General features: G+C 40.3%; 1 protein-coding gene across 10 annotated transcripts in view; it reads left to right on the top strand.

Annotated features, from left to right (window-relative positions):
- Positions 1 to 12,942, top strand: part of USP54 (ubiquitin specific peptidase 54) — a 95,950-nt gene that overhangs the window by 17,501 nt on the left and 65,507 nt on the right. For 5 of the 10 annotated variants that reach the window (XR_007631414.1, XR_007631413.1, XM_050334980.1 and 2 more), the window contains exon 1: positions 4,627 to 4,789. The exons of 2 other annotated variants lie outside the window; for them this stretch is intronic. The gene's annotated coding sequence lies outside the window, so the exon portion shown is untranslated. Of the gene's footprint in view, positions 1 to 4,626; positions 4,790 to 12,942 lie in introns of those variants that run through there. 3 more of the 10 variants (XM_050334959.1, XM_050334991.1, XM_050334917.1) reach the window with 1 other exon arrangement.

The following is a 12,942-nucleotide window of genomic DNA, read 5'->3' as shown; positions in this document are numbered from 1 at the left end:
GTCTCTGTTTGCATTGTTATACCCTAGAATACATGTCTTTAATCATCGCAGTTGGAAATTACCTTACTTAGCAATTTTAGTTTCTGTTTTCTCAAAGAGATTTTATGAGTCAAAGCCAACAGCCTCTGTACAGCATAGCCAGCCAAACCTGAATTTCGCGCCTGAGAATTTGTCACTGCTCCAAGCACTTTTTAATAGGGCTTTTTGTTTAAGTAAATGTGAAGGAAATTCCATCATTTCAGTATTCCTTCTTTCCAATAAATTACTATGAACTGCTTCCAATTTACATTTTTACCTAACATTCCCCTTTCTCCCGTGAGCAGCCTTTAAACATAGGGCAGATGTCTGATGTGGAAGCATTAGGGGTCCAGCATCCTGAAGGGAAGCACTCTGGAGCTTTTAAGAGGTGGAGGTTTTTGCATATTACAGAATGGATCAGGGTGACTTGAAAAACCTTGCTTTGCTAGTTGGATGGTCATCTTCATATTATCTGCAAGGAAAGTTATTGCTGACATTGATGATTTAGATGTTGATCATTAGCTTTCAAATTTGACAAATTCATGTGGAAAACTCAGAGGTATGTGCTTGTTCAGGCTCTGATCATATTTAAATGGTATTATTTTTAACCATCAGAGCCAGAAATTTTTGCTCTTAAGTAGAAAATCTGAACCTAGTTGTATGAGTCTAGCAGGTGGTATAGTTACTAAGAATAAATAGGAGGACCTTTACTGTAGTGATACACAAAGTAACACAGTTATTGCCCATGAATACTGGTGATAAAATAATCTTTGAAAAATATGCTCAAAATGCTGAGTCTTAGAGAGAATGCCAATAGCATGTGCCACTGGAACTGGAAGGATGAGACTACTATGTAGGAGGAATGTATAATAAAGATGTGCCATAGTATAGAAGTTGCAAGATGTTGCAGCCTTATCAACCAGCTCTAAGTGGTACTGATGCTTTTGGGTATCGGAGGCCAAACCAGCCCTGGTGTGAATCAAGTGATGGAGTTGAGAACGCCCGGGGTTTGGGAATGCTGCGGTGCTGCCGAGCCGAGTGCTGAGCTCCTGCCAGCCCTCCGGGTTACAGCACCAGAGCTGCTTTTCCCCGCCTGGCTGGGGAGCAATGAAATCCACAACAGCAGAGAGCTGTTGGTCAGAGGATAATTTCATGTTATATCTTACCTGTAGTTTCTGAAAGCCATAGGTAGATCAGAAAACTCATGGCTTTGTTTTTGCTTGAAGAGCTGGAATGTGGATGCCTTAAATAATTTAGGTTCTCATGGAATTGGACTTCCTTTCTTAGCTGCACTTGCAAATCTACTGAGGAAGCACAGACCTGTCTTAACTGTTTATAGTGCATCATATTGTAATTTCTATGCTTGACTTAATGAAGATAATTAACTTACTCTTGACCAGCAAAAATTACTTTTGCTTTGCTTTATTTGGTAAAGGAAGGATGCTGCTCACTGGGATGCTGGATTAGGCTGTTGGATGTCCTTTTATAGTACCTGGTATTTGTCTGTATCTGTAGAGTTACAATATTAAACAGCATAATAGAAGCTTTATTTATAAGCATAAAGTGTGGTGTTACAGAGAATCTGTTAGCAGAATTACAATCGAAACTTGAAATTTAGAGAGACAGATGCATCCATTTTGACTGTAAAGTGGAGTTTGAACTATCTTCTTGCAGCAGAAGTAAATGGAGTTAATCTTACTTTAGAAACTTAGTACCTAAGTGCTCTTACATGACACAAAATATATTTAGAGGACTAAAAGGGCACTGAATTTATTTAGGCTACTGAAATGTGGAAAAAAATCCAGTTGTCTTTACATTACAATAAAGCGTAGAGTGATTTTATTGTGACTTCACTGTGCAAAACAGAACTGAGCTGTAATTTTAATTATTAAATCTTGCATAATTAACACTGTTAGTGGCATAACTATGTTGGATGTTAATATGTGTAAATATGTTGGTTTAATTTAATAGTTCTGGGGGAAGGCAACAGGAAGGCAACACAATAGTCTGGATAAGCAATAGCACTGCAAACATGCTACAGACAATAGTCGATCTGTCAGCTGTGAAGAGGTGACTTCCAGGCTCCTAGTGAGGTTGCAGAGTCGTCTCCCTAAGGGTGGGAGCTCTGTGATCAAAAGGGCACCAAACAGGATGGATAACAATCAAACAAGGGATTTTTTTTTTTTTTAATATGACAATTTGAGTGATTAAAATTATTTTTATTGATGGAAAAGTATATTTGAGTGTATTTAAATACCACATTTATTATTATCAATCATTAAGTTAATCTGTTCTAAGTATACTTTAAAATAAAATCCCATTGCTTGTTTGCCACAAAAATTTTAGCAAATGAGATGCTGAATTGGAAGTAGCACTAATGAACTGACAACCTGGCTTTTGACAAGAAGTGTGAAGATATAACTGTTTTGATTGTTCCACAAACTTCCTCAGCTTAGAATAAAAGATAAAAAAGCCCAAAATTTTAATGTTTAGTAATAACCAAGAGAGCTGAGAAGATGAGGTCTCCTAGTTCTAAAAATGTTTAGCATTGGTGCTTACCTTCAATATCAGTTTAATTCAGATTACTCTAAACACCTTTTTAAAAGTAGTTAAATAAAATAAGGTCTCATAACTTCTGTCCACATGCAGTTTGAAATAAGTATGAAAGTGGAATTGTTTTAGAAAACATGCTGTATCACATTCACCATTTTCTGAAAAATAGTCCTGATTATTTAGTAATCATAGGTAACTAAGCTCAGTAAAGCAGAAACACAGATCTTATAAATAGTCAGAAAATGAAAAAAAAAAAAAGAGTCTAAATATAAAGAAAATGTTTTCGACATACAGATGCCTACAGATATTGCAGGGAGGAAGTGATAATCTCTCTAAGGGAGGGTGAGAGTTGAATGTAATTGGGGTATTTGATTACATGTATCTTTATGGTATCTCCCTTATTTTAACAAAGCAAGAAGCAAGAGTTTGTGATGAGGCTATAATATACTGTGTTAGAGTATAACTCAGTCTGTTCCTATATGAATGCTGCACTTCCAAAGGCCGACACTGTTTTTGACGAGTGCTGGTGTAATTGATGGTGGAACTCATGCACAGAAACAAAGAAAAAGGGGAACTTTTGCAGAATCAAATCATTGTTTGGAAATATCTGTAGAAGTTTAAGTGAAACCTTTGTGATTGGACAATGAGTGACACTTTCCTCTATTATTTAATCTTTGATATCTAAAAGTAAGAACTATCACTGAAAGCATGCATGAGAATTAGGAAAACAAGTGTAATTTGTCGGTTTTACAGATAAGGAATTGCAGCAGACATTGATTTGCATGCAGTTGCCCTGAAAGTTGGAGGATGTGATGATTAATCCTGGTAGTCAGTCTAGACTGGTGGCTTTATGCCAATGGTAATGAAAGAAAGGAAACAATGCCTTGTACCTTGAGAATTCCCACAACCTCCTCGAGGTCTTTAGGCAAGTGTGATGTGTTTTCATGTCTGGCTATGTAAGAATACAGTTTTGCTCTATGGATTCGATAGATAGATATGGATGGATAGAAATAGGAAGGATGACAGTATAGGAAGTGCCATGTTTCTGTTCAAATGTGCTTCTTGACTAGGAAGTTTTAGTGTTTGTATCTTCCATTTCATTCTTTTCTCTTCCATATTTCATGTTATTTGCCTGTCTGACTGGAAGTGATGCACATACTGATTTAAAGGTCTCTTGTCCTCCAGCACATTTTCTTAGTGGAGAGGATCATTGAGCCGAGTAAGAGGACAATTGATTTTGATTAGGGAAGAGGACAGTGATAACAGTTTGATTTGTCCCAGTTAAATTTTGGGTGTGTCTCATTTGCCGGGTGCTGTTGGTACAAACTAAATGGTTATAGTTTTGTGCCATGGTAAATTGGTTTGTCCCCTCTGGCATGTTCTGTATCTGGTTCTGAACGTGGCACTGAGAACGGTCAAGCCATCCTTTATCGATGGGCAAACCGGAGTTGCGGTTCTGGGATGAAGGAGGCAAGTTCTGGCCTTCAGGTGCTTGAAAACTGCAGCTGTTTGGATTTGTGCATGGGAGGTGTGGCAGGGAGGCACACGCTGCTGTGGCCACGGCCGCCTCGTCAAAAGAGCTGTGGAAAGAAGGGGAAAGCTTTTGAAGTGTGCTGCTAAAATCCACCAGGAGAGTGGTTTGCTTGCCCAAATTATTTATATAATCATCTCCCCGGGGTAACTCCTTCCAGGGAGGGGGGCTGAAGGCATGCGAGGGCAGTGCGCGGCTGAAGGGTCTCCTCGCGTTGCCAGGAGGTGTCAGAGAAGTGCTGCAAGGCCTCAGGCAGCGCGGCGCGACCCCGTGGGGGGCAGGTGAGTGTTACCTGGGCGCGGCCATCGCCACCGCCCCTCCCGCGGGGCAGCGGCCGCAGCGGCCCCTTTAAGGCGCGACCTGCCCGGGATCAGGTGCGCGGCCGGAGCGGTGACGTCACGGGGCGGGGCCGCGGCTCGCGCTGGCGCTGCCCGCGCCGCGGGACGGGGCGGTGGCGGCTGCGCACGTGCACTGGGGGCGCGCGGGGCCCGCGAGCGGCGCCGGCCGGACCGGGACGGGTGTGTGGGACACGGCGGGAGCCGGGATACAGCGGGAGCCGGGATACAGCGGGAGCCGGGATACAGCGGGAGCCGGGATACAGCGGGAGCCGGGATACAGCGGGAGCCGGGATACAGCGGGAGCCGGGACGCGGCGGGCAGGCTTCTCGGTGCGGCTCCGCTGCAGCAGGTGTGTCGGCTTGTGTTGTGTGGCGCTGGCTGCCGTAGGAGCAAACGGCAGGATTTCTCCTTCGGCAGACTGGGCGGGGAGAATGTGCAGGGTGTGCAATTACTTGCAAACTTAATTGTTAGCTTTTTTCTTTGTGCAGCCAGACGTCATGTTTCATTTGTATTTACTTGTTGAAACTGTTGCTGAGGTAGTAAGTGAACAGTAGATACTGCCGTAGTTGTTTCTGTTTTTCATGGTGGTGGATTGTGCTGTGTGCCTGATGTCCTTGGTAGAAAATGCTGTGCTAAATTTAACTCGTCATACTTCGGTAAATCAAGGCAGTTCCGAACACCCAAGTCTGGAGTACAGAAGGGGTGTAAGATGTCTTAGAGCTGCTCTTCCTCCCTTGCCACTGGAAGATTATATCCCACCTGTATGGAAAAAGAGACCATAGCCGTTACCAGTTAGGTAGGAATGTGCAAACCTATGTTGGAATTTACACCACTTAAATATTTGTATGCACAGGGTTGCATTTGGTAGTTCTGATGAAGAAAGGCAAAATATCGATTGTGGCTTTGGTTGTGGCTTTTGTTTTTGTATTTTGTTTGTTTACTTTTTCTTAATAAGGATAGAGGAGACGTCAAAACCTTTCTTTGAACATTCATTTAATCTTCATGATAAATTGACTTCTGTATTTGAAGTTCTGATTTCTTGTGTGATGTGTTCACTTTTCACCAGATAAGTTAAAATTGGCAGAAATAAACGTTGAAAAATATTCCCTGCTCAAGGGAATTATCACATGAAGATAAAGTTGGCAGGAGGGCCTCTGTAATTTTCTGGGTAGCAGAAGGATGTGGCAAAGTAAAGCATAGGCTTTAGCAAGCTTGACTCTTGACTAGAGAAAGGTCTCTTTGGTATTCTTATGCTAAAAATGTAGGCTAAGGCTTCCCTTTGAAGTCCCGATGTGGAAAGGCCCATCTCTACCACATCTAATTTCTGCATTAGATTCCAAAGCAGATTTAGTCTCTTTTAATCTGCAGAGCAGGGTTCTGGAGTAATTCTTTCTTAAAATGAAGAAAAATACTCCTGTGTATGACTGTATGTATTTGTTAAGAGATGTGCTATTTTTAGTTTTGAATACACACCTATGAATCCATCGTTCTGCAGGTTTCTTTTTTTCTATTGCCTTCATAGCATTTCAGTCTAATCAGTATGCAGTGGATGATGTTTTTGCTCTCTAAATTTAGCTGCTGATGTTCATATACTACTTGGTATTCTGTATTGCTCTTTGTAGTGGGCATCCTGTGTAGATAGATGGGCCACAGTGGCTTAAGTCCTAGAAAGTACATCGTCCCAGTTGATATATTAACAGTGGGCTTTTTAAAGGGGTGAAGTATGTTAATCTAGCATGCTTTAAGGCCAGTGGAGTTTTTAGGTGTTTTTCTGTATACTTGTTTTTGCTGTGTGCCTCACACCTTGCGGAAAGGAACCTCTCTGGGTGATTGTCACATTACTGTAGTGTTTAATTACTACTTTTTTCATCTTTGTGCAGAGAATATGGTTGTTCTGTCAGAACAGACGGGTTTGTAGTCCAGTGGGGTGTTGCAGCAATAGGACACCATTACATACACACTAAGGTGCAGTAGGTAATCCAGGACATAGTAGGATTAGGCCACAGGGTGAAATCTGGTCAATTACTTTTCTACCTGAAAATCTCTTTAACTTCTAAGTATATTTTTCATTACAGCACCTATTACTTTGACAGATGTGACTTTCCATAGATTTTTGGCAAGTGGCTTATTGTTTCCTCTGGAAGTCATCAGCTATTTCTTACCCTCCTTGTTCATGTTTTAGCATCTTAAGCCAGTTTAATTTCACTGGGCTGTGAAACAAATAGTAGCCATTATAATGTGATCGTGTATACCATTGAAAAAGGGACTGGATTGTAAACAGCTTTTGTAAGTACATGCAGTTTTAAGAAATGATGGCTATTTTAATGAAATTATGAAAATATGTTTCAAGATGGAAAGATGACTTAAGAAATGCTGTTACTGCCCCTCTCTTATGGAGGACTTATTTTTATGAATTGCAAATAAAAATTTGTTTTAAAATATTGATTCCCCCACCAATAATTGGAATGATTCCTGGAATCACATATATCATTGCCTTTTGTTTTCAGCTCTCCCATATCATGACATGGATTTAAATGCTCTAGGGAGTTCTATGCTGTATGTACATCCTGACCGTGTGTCAGTTTGCCAAGGTTCATTCTTGGGACAAAAATAAGACACAGCGGAAAATAATTAGTGCAGGATGTGAATTTGTGTGAGATAAAATTTTATGAGTCTCATTACTTAGTGTGACTTGTGATCTTGTGTTTTCTCTTGTTAAATAAGTGATACAAAAGTAAACTAATAAAGCCAAGGAATTAGAATATGAAACAGGACAAACGGATATAGGTAGGGAGAAGAGAACTTCCTTGTGAACTTGCTTTGACTTCAGTTTCACACTGATGCAAGTTAGTTTCCAAAGAGATTCTTCCACCTCAACCTGTCATCTCTTTCTTTGTGTCAGCATAAAAAGCATTGGTTTTATTTGATGCAGGAAGATGAAGCAATCTTGCATAATCTCCTTTCTCAAGACTTCTTGCAAGCCTTTTGTCAAGCACCACAGTATTGCTAAGATTCAGAGCTTACAGGTTGGGTGCCATAATTTAGGGTCACAAAATTATTTAGTTCCAGGAAAAGTGGATAGGATTTATTCCTCCAGTTTTACTGGTCCAGTGCCATGTGTGTACTTTACATAGGAAAAGTTGTTTTCTGATTACTAACTTACTTGAACTAGAAACTAATTCCTGAATATCTCGAGACCATATATAAACTGCAGGAAATTCCTTTTTCTACAGGGAATCAATTTTGTACCTTGTGTTTTAGGGCATAAAACTCTGTGTGTGTGTCTTACCCACCTGCACAGGTGATGGGAGACTTGACTATGGCTTTGGACACAGCATGGCATCACACTTATTCAAAGAATGTGCTCATGCTTTGACCAAGAAATTTAATTTAGGTCTTTATTTGTTTAACAGGCATCTATAGCCTGGCATGTTACTTGTGGTAAAGAAGACCTTTTACCATCTCTTTTTGATAGAGTATTTATAAAACATTCTTTTGGCTTTGATCCACTTACTGAGGTGGAAGTTACAAAAAGCAGGATGGATTAAATGCAGTGCGCTATGTTTGGCAGTCACTGGGAATAAGTATGCAATAGAATTGCTTTTCTTGCTTTTGTTATGGTTTTAGGAGTGTAGTAGCAACAAGAAATGCAGTTATTTGTGGTATTTGTGGTGTTACCTCTGTGGTAAAGAGTGATATTTTGCTTCCTACTTGTGTTTCTTAAGCTTTAAAGCCTGGCTTTTGTAGTCTCCCAGACTACCAGTGCTACAGGTAAAACTAGTTCAAAGCACTTTGTCAGGTTTCCTTGATGGAGTAAGTCAAATTGCTAGCAGGATATGTTCACAGTAATGTGCTTAGGTTTCTAATGCTTTGGTTTTCTCCCAGTAGTTATTTGTTTGGTTTGAATCATATGCCAAAATAAAGACTGGTTTCAGTGAGGAGTGCTCTGCCTTGTGGCACATACACGTAAGAAAGACAACAACTTTTTTTCAGTTAAGTGGAAAATATTGAGTGTGTATGCCAACGTTCTGCTCTTAAAGGTACAAATGAACCAGATCGATTTGCCAAAGCATAAGGTTCAGAATGGAATTATGGCAATAGTACTCTTGATAGCCAAAGTCTGGACTTTATATACGAAGGAATCTTTTCCACTTCATTGCTTCTAAGCTGCTTTTTAAAGCAAATTTAAATTTTAGTTTAGACCACATCTTCTCAAATAATTTAACTGGTACTACCACTGCAAGACACTCCTCACAAAAAATACTTGCGGTGATGTGTAGGGATCGTTGAGGAACACTCTGACTTCAGACTGACTTTGCTTGTCTTTCACCTGGTTGCCGTTTACCCTGAACGGGTTGTTGTGTTGCCATGTTGGAAAGGACTGCTCAAGGATGAGAATACACAGTTGGGAGGCTGAAGGGAAGTGGAGCCCTTGAAAACTCTGACCTCACATTAAAGGCTCATCTGAGAATCATCTGATTCTCTTTTGGTAACTACCAAAGCAGCAATTCTTGTTTGTTATTTAGAAATACTGAGAAATGTCAAAAAAAGATTATTGCTCATCTTGTAGTTTAGAAGCTACTTGAATAGCTCTAGGTTACCTGATTTTAAGGAAAGAGTAGCTCAGATGGTAAGAGAGAAACTCAGTATGAATTTTTATTAGTTTTTGTTATTATGGGTCCATTTGACTTTAAGGCTATGTGCACTCTACCGCAGCAAACTGTAGACAAAGTAAAATCAAGATTTTAATGTACTTCCCTCCTCCCCAAACTGTATTTGAACAGTGGTCTTGCCACGAGGAGAAGGTCAGCTCAGTACAGCACATGTATTTGCCCAATATGTTTTAATACATTACCCTAAAGTTTGTTAGATTATTTTCTTTTTTATTGGCTTTTTTCCTCTCTTCTTGCAAATTGTACTGCTGATGTGGGAACATGAGCTTCTTTTTCTCAACCCGCCTTCTCTACCCTCCTCATCCTACAAAACACAAATTGTTGCTGGTCACTGCTTTGTATCCACATAACTTTTTTGACCTCAAAGGTTTTCAGTTAAGGGGGTAAACATCTGTTTTCAGACTTCTTAAGGTCCAGAAGATGCATACTGTAAGTTAAAAACCAATGTCCTAGAAGAATGTACTTACTTAAAGAGGCTAGAAAAGATTAAGCAGGGGGTTTAATTTGCAGCAGTTATTTTGAACTGATCTTTCCTAGAGTGCAGTGTGCTGTTCACCTATGGCAGTTTCACTCTGGCTGCTTTGGGGCGGGGCAGGCGGCTGGGTCCTCACCGGGTGCTCCTGCTGTCTCCTTGTTCAACTGTGTGTTCTTGGTTGAAGTGGCTCTTGCAAACGACTCACAGCTCAGTGCAATGCTCGGAAGCAGTGGGAGCATGAGGCTGGGGAAAGTAAACAGACTGACAGAGTCTGGTGTTTCCCACAGTTAAATGAAACCGTACCTTTAGTCTGTGTTAGCAATTGCCAGGCAGGCATCTGACTGCAGATGGAGGGGCAGCTTTGTTATCTGGGTAGGAGGATCTAACTTCAGGCCACTGTCAAGAAACATTGCTCACCAGGCCTGCTTTTCTGCATTCTGAGTGAGATAGCTGGTGGGAAAAGAAATATTTCCATTGGTGGAATTGTGTTTTGCCAACTTACTGCCCTATAATAGGTCATTTTGCAGACTTAGCAGTGTTAGCATAAGGGGAGCTGAAGGAGCACATGACAGTGAACGGATCCACCCTGGTAGCAGCTGTCACATTGGCACAACTGTGTCATAAAACATACTGTAAGTTACCTGTGCAAGGAATTAATGGATCTACAAGTACATCTACATGGTGTCTTGGCTTTGGTGGCAAAGCCTGTAAAGAAGCTGCTGTAACTACTGTGTCTGTGCTCCTGTACCCTCTGTAGTTTGACGATCTGTGTTGTGCCAGTTACAATTGCATACTGTAGGACTGCTCTGTATTCCAAATAACTGAAAGTATAAAAGTGGTCCACTTAATACTTTTATATTTGGGTTCTTTTTTTTTTAACCCAGATGGTTTTCATGAGGCCAATTTGTAATGTGGTCCTACACAGGCTGCCATCTGCAGAGCAGAGCATCAGATGAGAACAGGAAGAACTGATCTGTGAAAGGTGGGCAGGAACTTCTGCAACCAGCTTCTTTGTTGGCAGTGAAGAAACTACATCTTCACCATGTAGCATTTATTCCTGACAAACTTCTCCATGTAGACAAACTTATGGTATTTAAACGGTACTAAATGTGCTGACATTTACAGCTCTATGAGTAGGAGTGCTGTGGTGGAAAATTATTCGAAGGTGAAGGGAAGGGCTAGCATAGCCTTTGCTGGATAAGAAGCTACATGATCTGCAACAGCAGAAGGAAGCTGAAGTCACATGACTCTACAGACACTGGGAAAAGAAGTGTTTTCAGTATTAAGAGAATGGTTATTTCAGCTCTGTCATCTATATTTTGTTTCTTCATTTTTTTTCTAACATGCTTTTGTCATTTTCCTTGGCAGTCTCTTTATCTTGCCAACCATGAACGTATGCTGTAGGCATACATGCTTCTAATAGATGTGCAAATACATTTGCTTCTCAGATTGCTGATCTCTGACCCAAAGCAGAAAAGCAAGGAAGGCAGAGAGATTTTGGGCTTGTCTCTGTTGCTTTAGTTTGCCTGGTTTTCCTGCCTCATTTCAGTCTGAGATAGCTTTGTGGATGGCTGTGCAATTGCTAGCATTGTTGTCTGTCTCAATAGCCCTAGGGGTTGCGGTGCTTGACCAGAACTCCTTCAGGGTTGCTGTGCTGTCCTAATTTAGATGAAATGTTAGAAGAGTTGAAATGCCGCCTTTTTTTTTTTTTAAAAATTTTTTTTTATTCTTTCTATTCTGCGTAAAAAGGTGGTAATTGCTCTGAAGTCTTTCTTAGTTTGGTGGCAGTGAGTCAGATTCTTAGCTGGTGTATTTGGCAAAACTCTCTTGAGTAAGTGCAGCAGTGCTATTGTGCTTAGGTTGGGGATGTGTCCCCTTCTGTTCAGGGCGTGGAGCCCTGCTTACTGTTTGAATTGTTTAACCCTTATCAGAGTGGAGCGAAATCTTATTTTCTATCTGATGCAGAGGGATTTGTTTTAGTAGCAAAACGCTTACCTGTCCTCTGCTGCTGTATGATTTTAAAAAGTTTTAATTTTAGGTGTGATGGGAGCAGAACTGATCTTTCTTTAAAGAGAACATTTAGAAATGATTTTCATGCTTCCTTCATGCACTGAAGTATTGAAGAACTGGGTGTTGTGTAGACTTGTAACTGTCTCCACTATCCATATGCTGAGGGACTGTGAAAAATTATGGTAAAGTAGGTGTTTGAAAATGTCCACAATTTGATCCATATTTCTAGTAATTACTCAAGTATGTGTGGTCACTTGAAGCATTTTATCAAAAAGCTGAGAAAGAGTTCTGAGATTAGGGAAACTGAGGTTGAAGCAAATAGGAATTTGTAAATATCAGTACTACAAAACTCTTGGTATTACTGATTTGGATGCTTCTGCCGTCTCATGAGCATTGGCCCACATCACCTCAGCAAGGAAGTCAGTGGAGTCATGGGAGATTTTGGTCTTTGTGTCTGAGGAGGAAAGGCAAATGCTTTGTTCTTTGGAATGAGGAGGACTAAGGGAGCATAGAGACCAGTGTTGTCTCTTTTAAGGCACTTGCCAAACTCAGGTCATTGAGCCATGGACATAATGCCACTTGAACAGTGGATTTACTTACTTTTGGTAAGACTTGTACAGCTTTTTCAAAGAAAACCTACAGATCAAAGTAATAGCATGAGACACAAGGAATACTTGGTCACTGTTTTTATATGCTAAAAATGATGATTGGCATATTGCTTTAGCCTGGAAAAAATCCTTGTTGTTGTTGCAAACTGCTTTTAAGTGTCTTGGCTTCCTTGAAACAAGCTGTTTGAGGAAAGAGTACTACAGAGTTAACATGCTGTTTTAACCACACACAGCTGTGGAACAGGTTTTGAGCCCAGCATGATAACTGAACATTGGACTATTTTTCCTTCAAAATTTTGCCACTGTTAGTACGCTTTAGAAAATTATTTTATTTGAAATTTACACACACTAAATCTAAAAAAAAAACAAAACCAAACTTATGTAGAAGCATCCTGAGGTTAAACACTGCTTAGGGTATTGTGCCTTTGCTGTATTTTTCCTTTCTTGTTCTCCTATTTTTGTCTCACCAAAAGTCTATCATTATGGAAAGACATAGTTAAAACTTGGCTCAGCCCCATCTATCCTGTAACACTGAATTGTTCTTAAGGCAAACTGATTTAATTGTATTCCAACTGCTTCCTTTTTGCATTGTTTGTTCCTATTAGGTAAATGGTCCCAGTGGGGATAGTATCTTCAATACTTGTATGGTCCAAAGTGTTGTATTTCAGTCTGATTCTGTTAGCATTACATTGTGCTAGAGCAGAAAGACAATGGTGTGCATTGGGGTTTTTTTGTA

The sequence above is a fragment of the Myiozetetes cayanensis genome, unplaced genomic scaffold (genome assembly GCF_022539395.1).
Source record: "Myiozetetes cayanensis isolate MyiCay16 unplaced genomic scaffold, myiCay2020 scf10, whole genome shotgun sequence".
Lineage (NCBI taxonomy): Eukaryota > Metazoa > Chordata > Aves > Passeriformes > Tyrannidae > Myiozetetes > Myiozetetes cayanensis.
Note: the sequence above shows the minus strand (reverse complement) of the source record. Positions and strands in the feature narration are given on the sequence as shown.